General features: G+C 38.8%; 2 protein-coding genes across 9 annotated transcripts in view; one reads left to right on the top strand and one right to left on the bottom strand.

Annotated features, from left to right (window-relative positions):
* The window catches only part of CMSS1 (cms1 ribosomal small subunit homolog), a 401,056-nt gene that overhangs the window by 42,069 nt on the left and 344,071 nt on the right, over positions 1 to 14,916 (top strand). The gene's annotated exons all lie outside the window — the stretch shown is intronic.
* The window catches only part of FILIP1L (filamin A interacting protein 1 like), a 314,206-nt gene that overhangs the window by 30,251 nt on the left and 269,039 nt on the right, over positions 1 to 14,916 (bottom strand). Inside the window, exon 2 of one of the 4 annotated variants that reach the window (XM_081572466.1) lies at positions 12,721 to 12,951. The exons of the other annotated variants lie outside the window; for them this stretch is intronic. The gene's annotated coding sequence lies outside the window, so the exon portion shown is untranslated. The remainder of the gene's footprint in view (positions 1 to 12,720; positions 12,952 to 14,916) is intronic. 4 annotated transcript variants of the gene reach the window in all.

Raw genomic sequence — 14,916 nt, 5'->3', positions numbered from 1 at the left:
GTGAGCATGGTTTTAGGTATTTAAGAAAATTAGGTATAATTGGTTTTACCATTGGTAGTCTCTTAAGTACAGTGGCCTCTGGAAAGAATCGAGACTGTTGGAATATCTACTCTTCCTTCTTCAGAACCTTGTATTAGAACTGTATGTGCTTGCTTGTTTGAGAAGGGAGATGGTTGCTAGCGTCCACATCCTAGCCCCTCACTCTCCTTTGATAATTTCATCTCTGCAAACAAAGGAGTGGTTCTTTTAATTTTTTCCTCAGAGCTAGAGCTCTACTGGACAAATATGTTTGTTTACTACACAAACAACATTACATCAACAAACAGATGAAACTGAAAAGGAAATATTCATCTCTGATCTGACCACCCTAACACATCAATTCTGGTTCTGCTTTTCCAGATTCTTTCCTAATTTTTCAGACAACTGGCCCATATAAATAAGCTTAGAATGATTACTGACTAATAAAACCAGTTCCACAAGCCATTAGTGGCATTGCGTTGTTTCTGGTAGCTGCAGAAATCAACCTATAAGTAGTGAACAACTTCAGAGTCAGCTTAGCTTCTCATTTGTCATCTTTTAGGAGACAAATATCCACTTGTATTTACTTACTGTGTGGATGTTAAATTTAAAGTTTTTGATGTTATGAATATAGCAACACCTTTGTTCATTTAATTTGCAAACAACAAAGGAATATAATACCAGCCTATACTGAGATGAAGAGGGGAGGATCCTGTTCTCCAGAGTTTGTAGGCTCTTGGGAAAGATGAGCAGATAATTTCAGTGCAACTCAGTAAAGTCTCCATAGCAGTGGTTCTTCAAACTTCTTGGTCTCATGACTCCTTTACACTCTTAAAAATAATTGAGGATTCTGAAGAGCTTTTGATTGTGTGGGTTATGTCTACCAATATTTATAGTATTAGAAATTCAGACCAAGATATTTTAAAATATTTATATATTTATTCATTAAAATAGTAAACATAAATAATGCATTTTTTTTTATGAAAAATCACTTTTTATAATGCCAAAACTTGGTGGAAAGGGCTGTGTTGTTTTGTATTTCTACAAACTCTAATACCTGGCTTAATTGAAGGGAGCTGGATTCTCAGATCTGTTTCACACATCCCATCAACTGTTTGGGATTGAGTGAAAAAAACTGAGGGATTGAGTGAAAAAGCTAATGTTACTGTGAAAATAGCTTTAACCTCATAGACCTCTTAAAAGGGGCCATCCTTTGAGAATCACTCTTCACCTCGAGGATAGGTGGTTGAAGCATAAACGGCAAGTGTGTGTTTCTCTGGAAAAGTCTTTGGTTTATTTAGGCTGTCACTTCTGCAGGCTGTTACTGAGTGAGCCCTTTGCTTCATAACACACTGATGAAGTCCCCAAATTCACTGGCCTAGTCACTGCTTCAATGTTTATGTCATTAATTCAACTAATTGCTCCCCGTAACAGCTAGGTGGAAGATTCCCTTCCTTCAGAAAATACCTCTTTCCCAGTTCTTAGAAAAATCCTAAATGACAAAGCTCTCTTCATAAGACATCATATTTTGTTTGAAACCACAATTTGAAATAAGGGCATGGAAACCACTGAATGACCTGGTTCTTAAATGGGTTCATCCACAGTGCTGTGCAGGTCAGCTGACAGTTAATTCATTTCAGACTTTTATTATACCACTATACTTAGCAGCAGCAGCAGCAGCAGTGAGCAACTACCATGTGCAAAGTATTGTGCCTGTTATTTGTCAGTTTACTTTTTTTCTGTTAAAACCTGCCTGTATATTTGCAGACATCACTCTAGTCAGAATTTAAAATAGTTGCCCATCAACAACCAAATAGTGTGATGATACCAAATCTTGTTTGGTCTTTTCTCAAGATACACAAAATAGTGTATCTCTCATCCTAGACCTAACTGTGTAACCTCTGATGGCTCTCAATTCCTATATTTGCTTTCATTCTTTCCATGCCAGTGTAATACATTACTTTTTCTTCTTGATTTAACATGTTAATAAGCAAGAAACTACATACTCTGCTTTGTTCACTTTTATGTCTGCTCTCATGGCTAGACTTTGATAGTCTGATTATGATGATAACCCCCTATATCTCTTAGCAATTTTTATCTAATATGTAATTTTAATTGTTGCATTGTATTGATAGCAGCTGGGTTTATGATTAAATAACCACAGAATTCTAAGCAGTTTAGAGTAATTACATGGAATTTGTTAGAAAGCTTCCTTAGGTTGAGATAGGTTCTTGGTAATCAACTAGTAATTTATGTTTCCTTGCTCTACTCTCTGCCTTTTCAATAGGACTTTTCACTGTTTAGTCTAATTTTTAGGAGCACTCATAAAAATAACTATGACTAGTCTTTTTTATTCTATGTATGCTGCTTCCTTTTATTTCTCTCAGAAGTCAAAGGTTTTTAAAAAGTTACAGCTCCAGCATACCATAGTCGTAATGTAATGCTTGATTCATTTGACTTGGTCAGCAAGATATAGAAGAACAGTAACACGTTTTTTGGCGTCTGCTAGCCATGTATGAGTATAAATCTGTGTCTGCTTTATGTCCTTATTACTGAAGATACTGTCATCATCATTGAGATCACTTAGAGACACCATAAATGGGCAGATTCAGGAAAGTGGGTTGCTATTTTCCTTCACTGTGAAACAAGAATTGGGGCAAGAAGTGATAGAGAAGGCTTTAGTTGGTGTCAGAGAAATATAAAGTAAAAATGGGGCACAGTGAGTCAGGACTCTTCAGCATCTGAACAGTCTTGTTTGGCTCCCCAAGGGTCATAGGAAGTGAATTAGTAAGACGCAAATAGTCGAACGACCTACTGATTATCAGGAGGTTAAGGAACTTTTAGCAGAGAAACAGGATCCTAAGAGGAGCTTATAAAATCCTCAGATTGAGCAAAGGGACCAGCATTGGGAGAAAATCTTTAAAGAAATTGAAACAAAGAATCCCCTAGAAAGAAAAACTACTGAAAGGCAAAGTTTCAGAAGCAGAAAAAGGTCAGTCTGAGAGCTCACCGGCACAAAACTTGAGAATATTTTCATTTTGACACCGTGGAATCTAGTCTAGGAGACACTGCACCGTCCAATCAAAGGGCCGGATGGAGACTTAAAAAGGTGCTCAGTCTAGGGCCAGGGGAGGAAATGGAAACTAACAAGGGAGTTACAATAAGGATAGCTGTGCAAATGTATACCAGGATAATTACTTAGAGCCTGAATTATATGTTGTTACTTCTTCAGTGCTGTATTGTCAGTTAAGTTACTTTCTAGAAAGAACTATCGGATGATGGATGTTCATTGAATACCAGTAAGCCTGTGCTTCCTTGACGCCCATTTTAATTTTTCCTATTGAAAAGTATCTTCTCAGATGAATTTTTCTTTTTGCCATTTGCTGAATAGGATTTTTTTTCCTTTGCTTTGAATATATTACAGCCATCAAGAAGAAACTTGAAAAAACAATTACTATGAGTATGCACTAAAGAGCCTGTTCACGTTTCATGTTCTCCTTCCCCACCACTCTGAATGTGGTTCTTAATTATTTGAAAGCAGTTCCTCAGATCAGTATTTTAACACTTTTTTTCTTCTCCAGACTTTCCATTTTTATTGCTACACTAAAAAGCAAACTTAGGGAGGAAAAAGCAAACTAGCCTGTCTTTTAACAGATTGAGACTTCAGGTCCTTGGCCAACTGAAAGTTTCATCTCCCTGATCCGTCAAGGCCTGCCTGGAGCTTCCACAGCCGTGGTGCCTTCCCTGGCTGCCTTTTTCTTTTCTAGGAGAAGCATGTAAAAAAGTCACCAAGCATGTGATGCCTTGGATTGTCACAGATACAACTCTGCATCTATATTCCCGAGAGCACCTTGCCTGGTAGATAGCATGCAGAGCCATCTTTAAGTTGATGATAATGATGATATTGGCTTGTCCCCAGGTTCCTAACACTTTTACTGTTTATCATTCTTTCCATTTCTTCCTCCCCTCTCTGTGGGTGACTCGGTACCCTCTGTGATCTGTGTTCTTCTGTATCTTATTTATTGGCTCTATGATGGTAGTAGCCTGCTTTAGGATAGGAATGACGGCTTCTCTGCTGCCTATTCCCTACTGCCCTAGCAGCAAATGGCAGTAAGCAGTGCAGGTGGGTAAGGGCAAGGGGCAGACAGGATGACTGACAGGGACCAAGTACACCCCCCAGCACTGATGCACCAACGGAAAAGAGGCAGTGGAATCCTGTGGGAGACAGGGTAGTGCTGGGGGAGAAATTGAGATTTTGGAGTTCAATTTTCAAAGCTGAGTCTTGGTTTCCCCACTTCTACCCAGTGTGATGGAGCAAGCAGTTTAACCTCTACAGGTCTCATTTTCTTCATCTGTGGGATAGAGATAATACTGGAACCTCCTTCTTAACAGTGCTGTTCTAAGGATTAAGTAAAACAATCTATACAAAAGCACCTAGCATACTGCCTGGCACAATATATATCAGTTATCACTAGAGTAGGAAACTGAACTGATAATGATGACAATAGAGAAGAACATCTGGGGGCAGGGGGAAGTTGCCTCTGGTAACCACCATTTTAGGGCATAGTTGATTTTTTTTGAAAACTTATGAATGTCAGAGACAACAAAGAGATCTAACATTCATAACTCTTCACTATTTGCTGCTGAAATATATTTAGGATCAGTATTTTCCATTTCTCTTTTGTTCGCAGGTCTACACCCACCACAAGCTCTTCTCCCTTTCTGGAAGAGTATGATACTTTGAATGTGCATTATCCAGGGACATGCCAGCATACCACAGTGGATGCTAATAGTTGATTCTCCCAAAGCCTCTTTGATGTTCTGTTCATGTTTTTCCTGTTCCTCATTTCTTGAGTGTAAATGTGCAGTGCACTTTCTCTGCTGAGATAATATGCTCCTAGACTTGTCTACTTGGGGACTCAGCGGTGGAGTGGGCTGACAGATCTTTTGCTGTATGTGCCACTGCTGGGTTTAGTTTTCATAGTGGAAAATGTGAAGAAGATTATTGATGATATTTTAAATTCTTTTTGAGCATTTCATAAAAAAAAGGTACAAACAGGTTGAAGGATACCCAGATTATCTGAGAAAGAGGTCATTTGAGGTTTTCATACTGTTGTATACTTAGCTTTGTAATTAAAAAGTTTTCTTTGCTTAGTCTTAACTCTTCACAAGTGTGAATTTCAGTCTTGGATTTTAGATTAGCATTCCTAAACATATAAAATATATTTCAAAATATGTATATTAAAAGGTATAGGATCCCACCTCGTCCTTCATCTGCCAGTTCCTCTTCCCCAACTTATAACCACTGATACTAGCTTCTTACATGTACTTCTATAGTGTCTTTGTGAGTAAATAAGAAAATACAAATAAAGATTCTTATCTACCCTTTTTTATACAAAAAAAAATAGCTTATTCTTTATCCTTCACCTTGATTTTTGCAGTTAAACATTTTTTGGAGATATTTCTGTTAGATCAGTGTTCTTCAGCAGGGGCAGGATATGGGAATAAAAATCAACATGGCTACTAAATAAATCTTTAGAACTTCATGCTTAAAAAGTTAAACTTGTAGGATTTTTGAGATGAAGTAACATAGAAGAAGAAGAGTCATATACTTTTGCAGTTTTGAATTTTTAACATTAAGATAAATTGTAGTAGTAATATTCTTTGTCATTTTATAACAGCTTAACTGATTTATATCTGTTTTTATAATGTCTGTGTGTAGCATCTACATTTTCTTAGTTAGGAAACTGAAGCCCAGAAAGATTAAATAACATGCAAGGCCATTGTTACAGTAGCCCTGGTACTGGAACACAGACTCCAATTCCCAGTCACTATCCAGGGTGTGATTTAATTTATAGCAAAAAAGAAACAAGCAATTGAGGGTCTAGTCTGTGCCTCTTGATCTTACTTGATCCTTAAAACAACCTATGACGTATTATTCCTGTTCTACAGATGAGGGTAAGGACCAAAAAACTAAAATATAGAGAGGTTAAATAATTGCCAAATAGTAGAAATAACCAAGCCAGAATTAAAAGTCACTGTCTGCAAAGCATGTGCTCTTTCAACTAAACAGTCTACATGCTAGAAAGCCCAGACAGAGTACTGACCTCACAAGAGTTTCCTCTTTCTCTTATCTCATGCTTTTCGTGTTCATTTGTTCATTCCTGCACTCTGCGTCCCTATCCCATTGACTCCCTGACCCCTCCTACCTTTGCTTGGTCTACTCCAGTCATACCAATTTCCATGTTGTTCCTTGAACACAGCAGGCCTGTGACTTTTGTACTGCCTGCCTTCCCAGGGAAGGCCTCTCCCTCAGTTCTTGTAGTGCCACCTGGCATACTTACTGTATTTTACTTATTTGATCCCTGGCTGTCTCTCCTACTAGAATGTAAACTTCATGTGAGTAGGGAGGTAGGGATGTCTGTGTGTGTGTGTGTGTGTGTGTGTGTGTGTGTGTGTGTGTGTGTGTGTGTGTGTGTGTGTGTGTGTGTGTGTGTGTGTGTGTGTGTGTGTGTGTTCAATGACAGCTCAAGTACTGTTTTTTTCAGTGCTGTATTTCTAGCTCAAGAACAGTGCCTAATATGTAATTGGTACTCATTAAGTATTTGTTACATATTTGAACAAATACCTATTCTACTTTTTTTTTTTTTTTTTTATAAATTTATTTATTTTAGTTGGGGGCTAATTACTTTACAATACTGTAGTAGTTTTTGCCATACATTGACATGAATCAGCCATGGGTTTACATGTGTTCCCCTTCCTGGACCCCCCTCCCACCTCCCTCCCCCTCCCATCCCTCTGGGTCATCCCATTGCCCCGGCCCTGAGCATTTGTCTCATGCATCGAACATGGAATGGTGTTCTGTTTCACATATGATAATATACATGTTTCAATGCTATTCTCCCAGAACGTCCCACCCTCACCTTCTCCCTCAGAGTCCATAAAATTGTTCTATGCATCTGTGTCTCTTATTCTGTCTCGCATATAGGGTTATCGTTACCATCTTTCAAATTCCATATATATGCATTAGTATACTGTATTGGTGTTTTTCTTTCTGGCTTACTTCACTCTGTATAATGGGCTCCAGTTTCATCCATCTCAGTAGAACCAATCCTATTCTACTTTTGAACTAGAGTGTTTTGTGACTGTAAGCAATAGACACGTAGCACTGTCACCCTCAATATCTGTGGATGTAGAACCCACAGGTAAGGAGGGCTGACCATACTACACCATTTTATATGAGAGACTTGAGCATTTGCTGGTTTTGGTATCTGTGGGAGTCCTGAAACCACTCCCACTTGGATACTGAGGGGTGACTGTTAATAGTTTCTTTCCCCTACGATCATTGATTAAGCAGTTAATCATTTATTGAGCAATTACTACATGCCATGTACCATGCTAGTTCTGGAAACAGTCATAAGAAGCAACTATTATTATTCTCATTTTACAGAAAAGCAATTTCTCACCACCATGACATACATCCACACCTCCTATCTCATATCTCTCATCCTCTTCAGTGAATATGTGTTGTAATAGTCTGCCCATGAAAGGCACAGAGAATCACTACCACTTGCAATCTGTTGTTTTGTCACTGTTATTCTCTATAAGCTGTCTATAAGGCTACTTTGAGCTTGATCATGAGACATTAGCAAATATTCCCTTAATCATTGTAATAATAAAACACGTTTAGTCATCTGGCATAAATTCGTGATTATTTTTAGATGGTTTAAAAAATTGTGACTTTGCCAGTAATAACATCTCATGTTCCCTAGAGGAGGTGAGTTTGTCATAAATACCATTTCCGTAGAACATTTCAAGGAACTTAAAGTTCTCGGAAAATATTTTTAACAGGCAGCCTTTTCTCAAACAGACTTCAAGGGCATAATGATGTATACCCTTAAACGTGTATTTATATATTTTATCTTATTAATAATATTTATATGCATTTATCCTATTGCAAAATCCATTTATATTCAGATGTTCCTTTAGTGGATTGAGGAAAACAGAAATAAATTCTTTAGAAAAGCATTCTGATGTAGCTGCAGAATTTTGTTTTTAATCTCTTTCATCCCTTTTTTCTCTTCCCAGATCACAGGTTATTTTCATTCATATATTGCAAATTGGTATTTTGGAGGATTAGTATAATTCCTTTCTCTTAAAGCTTATTCCTTGGTAGGTTGTTTTTCTTTCTTTTATTCTCTTTTTAAAAAAATCACAAAGAATAATCCTTTTCTGAATCTTACTCTGAGCCCAAAAAAAAAATTTTCAAGCCCCTAGTTCCTGTAAGTTTTTTTTTTTTTTTTAAAGGTTTTCCTCTTTTATTTGGCTTTCATACTTAATTCGCTGGCATTCATATTTGACATAAAAGGCCAAAGCATGGAGCAGTCATGTGCCAGAGTGGATGAGTTCATTGGTTTTCACCTCCCTGCAGTCTGGCTGCCTGTACAGAGGCAGCGGCTAACATGGTATGCTTGGGAAACCAAACGTTTCCTAACTTGTTAGTGGGAAATTTAGACTTCAGAAATTTAGAAACCACAACAACAGACGCTTATGTTTTATTGTGACTACTGAAGTCACAAAGCTTGCCATGAGAAACAAGCTAGATAGGAACCCCAAGAATGTAAAATGTGAGACATTTTGATCCCGAGAGAACTTCCTTCTTTCCCCCTTTGCATTTTAGCTCTAGTAAGTCAGTAAATAAGGAAGGCAAAGGAAGTGGGAACATTTAATACCATTAAATCGTATTTGGAGGTCAAAGCAGTCGGAAGATGAAGCTTGATGCTTGGCCTGACTGCCGGCTGAACAACTGAATCATGAACTACAGTGAACATCCTCCATCTACCCTTACTCACTTTTCCTATTAGTAGTTCCTGAAGGTGATTGGTTTCTGTGTCCTGCATGATGTTTTGATGAGTCTGGGCCACATGTTAATTTTAATTACAGACAGGTGGGAAAGTTTTATTCTAAAATGTTGGAATATAAATGACCATTTTTCTTGTGGACTGTGCATGTCCTCTTGCATACATTTGAAACATTAAAATTATTTTGGTCATCTAACCTTGTTTAATTTTCCATAACAATTCAGAGCACTGGGTTATATTTCCCTTTTCTGCCACTTCTGAGCATTGAGAAGACAGAAAGCATGAACACAGAGTTTGATCCTATTTTCTCTCTTAGAAGTTGGGTTTCTCTTCTTAGAAGTTGGGTTCTTTTAAGATAAATGTATTCTAGAGAATATTTAGCTTGTGCAGTAAGGGGCAATTCCATCAAGATGTTACAGTAGTTTGCAACAGGACTGCTAGAGGTGAGAGCAGTGACTTAATACTTTACTTCCCTTGGCCCTGGGCCTGTTTGCAGTGGATTTTGTCCTTGGGCAAAAGTGTCCCCATTTAGTTATATTTATCTGCATGAGAAATTCTGTTTGTAGCAGAATTGAAGAAAAGGCTATACAATATACCTGTGCATGTGCTATGTGAAGACCAATCTGTTTTGCCCTGACCATATCTTACTTTTGAATTTTATTTCATTTTAAGATTTGAATTTTGAGAAAGGGCAAACTATTTCATTCTTGCAGTAGTTGAAAACAGTGTCATTGTTTTTTTCAAGTCATTGAAAAAAAGCACTGACTTCACTCTCCCTCACTTTTAAAGTTCACTCTCTTAAAGTTCACAGCTAAAAACAAAGAAAAAAAGCAAAACCCCAATTCTCAAACAACAGACAAGCCACTTTTGGAGGAGCCATGTATTCAATGGACAGGAATATTTGACCAAAATCTGCCATCCACTTAACTCTGTGACCTTGGCTCATCTGCCTGCTACCTCAGCTGCAACATGGGGAAAGCAATACACCTTTGTCTCGATGGTTTACAAAGCCTTCTCAAATCCCAGTTGCACGGGATAAAAACCACTACCAACCTTAAAGGGCTTTCCTGATAGCTCAGTTGGTAAAGAATTCACCTGCAATGCAGTTCCATTCCTGGGTTGGGAAATCCCCTGGAGAAGGGATAGGCTACCCATCCACTATTCTTGGGCTTCCCTTGTGGCTCAGCTGGTAAAGAATCCGCCTGCAATGCAGGAGACCTGGGTTCAATCCCTGGGTTGGGAAGATCCCCTAGAGAAGGGAAAGGCTACCCATTCCAGTACTCAGGCCTGGATAATTCCGTGGAGTTGCAAAGAGTCCAGCTTGACTGAGCAACTTTGACTTTCACTTTCACCAACCTTTAAAGTCCTTTCCCTCCCTTCTTTCCTATGTAGCACTGTACACAAATTCACATGTCAAAAATGTATATTCCATTCTATCAGAAGAGATTTTGTGACTCATCTGATCTGTGGTTCATAACTATAAGGGAACCTTTACTGGAATTTCATGGGATTCACATTTATTTGGGGTTCTTTATATGTCAGGCATTTATTGTAGTTCAAGGCTATAAGCGTGTTGTAAAAGTACAGAAATAAATCATTTTAGTGTCTGACACCTAAAATGTTACGCTAAATTTAAAGTATAATTAAACTGAAAATTGAACACCTAAGAAGTATTTAGTAGTTTCTGAAAGGGAATCTTTATTGTCTGTGTCAAGGACCTAATATATGCTACTTAAGCTCATGCTGTAACATCTGTCTCACCTATTTGTTTTATATGTGTGCCTCTCCAGCCTGGTAGGACTTTCAAGGTACAACAGGGAGATTCCAGATTAACTTTTAAGCCTCTTTTGCTCTCTCTCCTTGATCCTTTATTCAGTGACTTGGTTTTTATTTCAGGTGACTACAAGTTCTTTAGGAAAGCTTAAGTGGGTTTCTCATACTAGGGATTCCTTTCCAGCAGAGAAATTAGGATAAAGGATAACCTCACTTTTCAGAGTGGCTGAAGTTAAGCACTGGAGACTTAGATTTTCTCCAATAAGCTTAATCCTTTACTTCACCCATGGCTGGATTATCAAAACATGAGTTCTTTGGGACTGCGTCCTGCAAAGCACCTCCTCTTTGGCCCTAAGGCGACCCCTTGTGCCTCAGCCTGGTGGACCCCAACAGCATCAGATGCTGATGGAGCATCATTCTTATGAGCAGACTGGCATAATATCTAGAATAGTAATAGGTACCATTTACTGAGTGTCTCCTATGGGTCTGGCATTGGGCCAACTGCTTTACCATCACTTTTAATCTTCATTTTAAAGATTGAAACCACTATGGGTGTCCAGGTTGTTCTAAAGGCCAAACGATGGAATTAAAAATCAGACTTTGGGTGTTCTGATGCTGGGTCAAGCCTTCTTTCTCTTTTTACCTCAGATTCCCTTTTCAGAGTAGACTTCGAAGGAATAAATCTGTCATCATTTTTTTAGAATGCTACATTTACATTTCATTTTATGTCTTTTCCATAGTTCCCACAGCTCTTAACGGTTTTGTGACACAAATACTCTATCATTTTATACCACTTTCTAGTTTGTTATGTTGTATTAGTTTTGCCCTTGAACTAACTATAAGCTCCTTAAAGATTTGATACCTCTGTGTTCTCCACATGGGTCTGAACTTGGTATATACTGGATAACCAAACGATTTGAGAGGTAAGAAGACCCATTTCTAAGGGGAGCATGACTCCCCTCTTAGACTGAACGCCACCTAAAGTTCTCAGAATTTGCTCTAATTATTATTAGAGCAAAAGAGAAGCAGAATTGTGTTCCTCTTTTTCCTGTCACTTTTGAGGAAGAAGAATCATTCAGTGACATGAAGTCACTTCGACACAAATTTAAATCAAGTTCAGATGTGGGAAAACTAGCCAGAGAATGTTAACTTTGCCTGTGTTTCTTTGCATCTTTGCTCAGCCCAGTGAATTTTATGGGACTGTTAGAAGATTCCTGTGTAGCATAATTTTAGGGGACATGAGTAGAACCATAATCACTTAACAAAGTTGTTCTCATCTTTATCTAAAAGATCTTGGTCTGCCCCATGTAGGCAGTTGTATGAAATACCGAAGGATAATATGGAACCTCAAACATAATGTATTTCTTTTAACAAAATGAGTGTTTAACTAACTTGATGATAAATGAATTGATATTATTCTTAAAGAATAATTAATCTCATTAGCAGCAAAGGATTACTTTTCACAAAACTCCACAGAATGATTTGCGTCCTCTGCCATTCCCAGTTAACTGACCAGTCCCTGCCAAGGCTGAGAGACTTCACAGCATCTCACTGCAGGCCCTTGTCTTCAGCAAGAAGGAACTTTCTTATGCTCTCCCCAAGCGCTTAGACCAAGCAGCTCCTTCCTTTTCTTCAAATGTAACAGCTGCTGCTGCTGCTGCTAAGTCGCTTCAGTCGTGTCCAACTCTGTGCGACCCTATAGACAGCAGCCCACCAGGCTCCGCCGTCCCTAGGATTCTCCACGCAAGAATACCGGAGTGGGTTGCCATTTCCTTCTCCAGTGCATGAAAGGGAAAATTTAAAGTGAAGTCGCTCAGTTGTGTCCGACTCTTAGCGACCCCATGGACTATAGCCTACCAGGCTCCTCTGTCCATGGGATTTTCCAGGCAAGAGTACTGGAGTGGGGTGCCATTGCCTTCTCCAAATGTAACAGCAGTGGTCACTTAAATCTTGTCAGCCCAAATGTGATGAATATTTTACATTCCTCGTATGATTTCTGCTCAGAGATTTGTTTTTGTTTTGATTCACTTAACAAAGAATTTTAAAGAGAGAGAAAAACTTGGTTCACCTTTAAACTTTTGTTCTGAGACTGGTGGGCCATGAGATATGATAAATCTGGAAGGTTCACTCTTGTCAGAATCGCTCATCTCGAAGGTCTGACCTCATCCTTGAGGCTGCTCTTGGTAGGATGATTCGGAGCTCTCACAGGCTCAGGGCTATAGTTATGTGAATCTTGCTTCTGGCTTCAGGTTGGACATTTCTCCTCACATTCTTTCCATTTTCTTTAGCTGATTTGTCTCTGTAATGAACGATCAGTAGGTTGTATTTTTATAGTCTTTGGCTCTACTTGATCAGAATTCCCTTGGGGGTGACTGCACACTATTTTGTCCTTACCTAGTATTGAGAGATGCTTATAGTGGATAACATCATGTCCTTTTTTAAGTTAATGGAAGCCAAGGCTACAGGAGGCTTACGCAGAGCATGGATGGCAGAGCCAAGAAGAGGAGAACTTGATTTACGAACCATCATTCCTACTTTTTAGTCTTAGGGTTGAGATAACACTATCTGTCTATCAATTTAGTGTCACTGGTAAATAAGCTTGGAGATTGACTACATTTGTGTTGTGTTCTTTTAAAAAAATAGTCCCACATGGTTTATCTTTACTTAATTTTTATGTATAGCTGACCTATATTATCTATATTGCTTTATCAATTCATTAAAAAAGAGCCTAAACAGGACAGTGACCAATGATTGAAACCACTGTGCAAGAGCTACTGATGATCTTAGCCCTTGTCATCAATAGTAGGTGTAGCTGTGTTAGCGACATGGTGTGGCGTGTGGAGAACTTAGTTGCTGGGCTTGTCCTGCCTTGTAGTGAGCACAATGCCTAGTAGACACTCAGCAAATGTTTAGTACTGATGAGGAGTCACAAGCCCTAGGCTGGCTTCACAGGTTGACACTGGCATTACCTAACTTTGAAACTACAGAAAAACCATTCCTTTTCTGTAAAACCTGGCAGATGTGCTGGATTACCCACAGAAACTTTGGAATCAAAGTATATACTTGGGAAATGGGAATCTGTTAATTTCTAGTCACAGTAAGGACAAACTGTTTGGTCCCCACAAATGCAGTACGGGAGGTGGGGAGGGGGCATTCAACTGAGGCACAGAGATTAGGGGAAAACAGAGGGATACCCTTCATTAAAGACAAAAGCACTACACTCTGCCCTTTCATGTTTTGCTTCCCGTCCACTCCTTGCCCAGAGGCAATTCACCTGGTACTCTTTCACCATCTTCATTCTCATTATTTTGGGGAGGATGTTAAAGTGAAGTAGGTGGAGGTGGGTCGACAGAGAAGCATCTGACTTGAAGTCTGCCTACACAACATATAATTTACAGTAAAAGCAGATTGCTTTGGCTTCACTGCCTTGACTTAATCTGAGCCTAATTTGTTTTCTGGTTTTTGTGTTTGTAAGTCAGTTCTATGTGGTTTGATGAAACAGTGGCAGAGATCTGTTTAGGGCTCCTGCACAAAGTCTGAAGGGGCCCTTCGTAGCCCACTGTTTCCAGAAATATTCTTTTCTTACCAAATAAGAAGCTTCTAGGTTGTAATTTGTTCATATGTTCATTCAGTACCCTTCTTGGCCTTGTGACATACCTAACAACTTAACTAGGTCTTTCTTTTATCCAGGTGCTAGGGATAAAGTAGTAGCAAAACTCACCCTCAAGGTGTTTATAGTCCAGGAGATAGATGATAAACAAAGTAGCAGTTAATGTGCAATTTAATGTCATGAGAAATGCATGATATGAAGGAAAGTAAAGCAAGTATCACTGGAGCTTAAAGCCCACAGTGACTTCCTCTGAAAGTTTTGGGAGGGTTGTTTCAAAGGCATTGAGTCACTTTGGGTTTTTAAAGGGAACCTGCTAGCTGGGGAGGTATAGGGAATACAGAATGCTTAGTTGGAAGGTGCTGAGAAGAGGTCATTTGTCATGTTGGTGGTTCAGGCCTAAATGACTTTAATTCTTTGCAGGGCACCTCTCAGCTTTTGGGCAGAGAGCGAGCTTTGCCACCCAGAGGACCTTTAAGTACATTTATTATTTGTTGTCTTTGTTTTCCCTTTATCACCTCCCTTCCATTGTTGTAGCCTGGTTAAACTCTATTGATTTTCACCTCCTTCCTTTCTCTTTGTCTTCTTACTACTTGTACTTATTAACAAGAACTTTGAACCTTTCTACTTTCTTTTTTAAAATGGATTTTATATCCA

Source organism: Giraffa tippelskirchi, chromosome 2 (genome assembly GCF_054371585.1).
Source record: "Giraffa tippelskirchi isolate mGirTip1 chromosome 2, T2T-mGirTip1v1.2.pri, whole genome shotgun sequence".
NCBI classification, from domain to species: Eukaryota; Metazoa; Chordata; class Mammalia; order Artiodactyla; family Giraffidae; genus Giraffa; species Giraffa tippelskirchi.
This window is presented reverse-complemented; position numbering and strand designations above follow the sequence as displayed.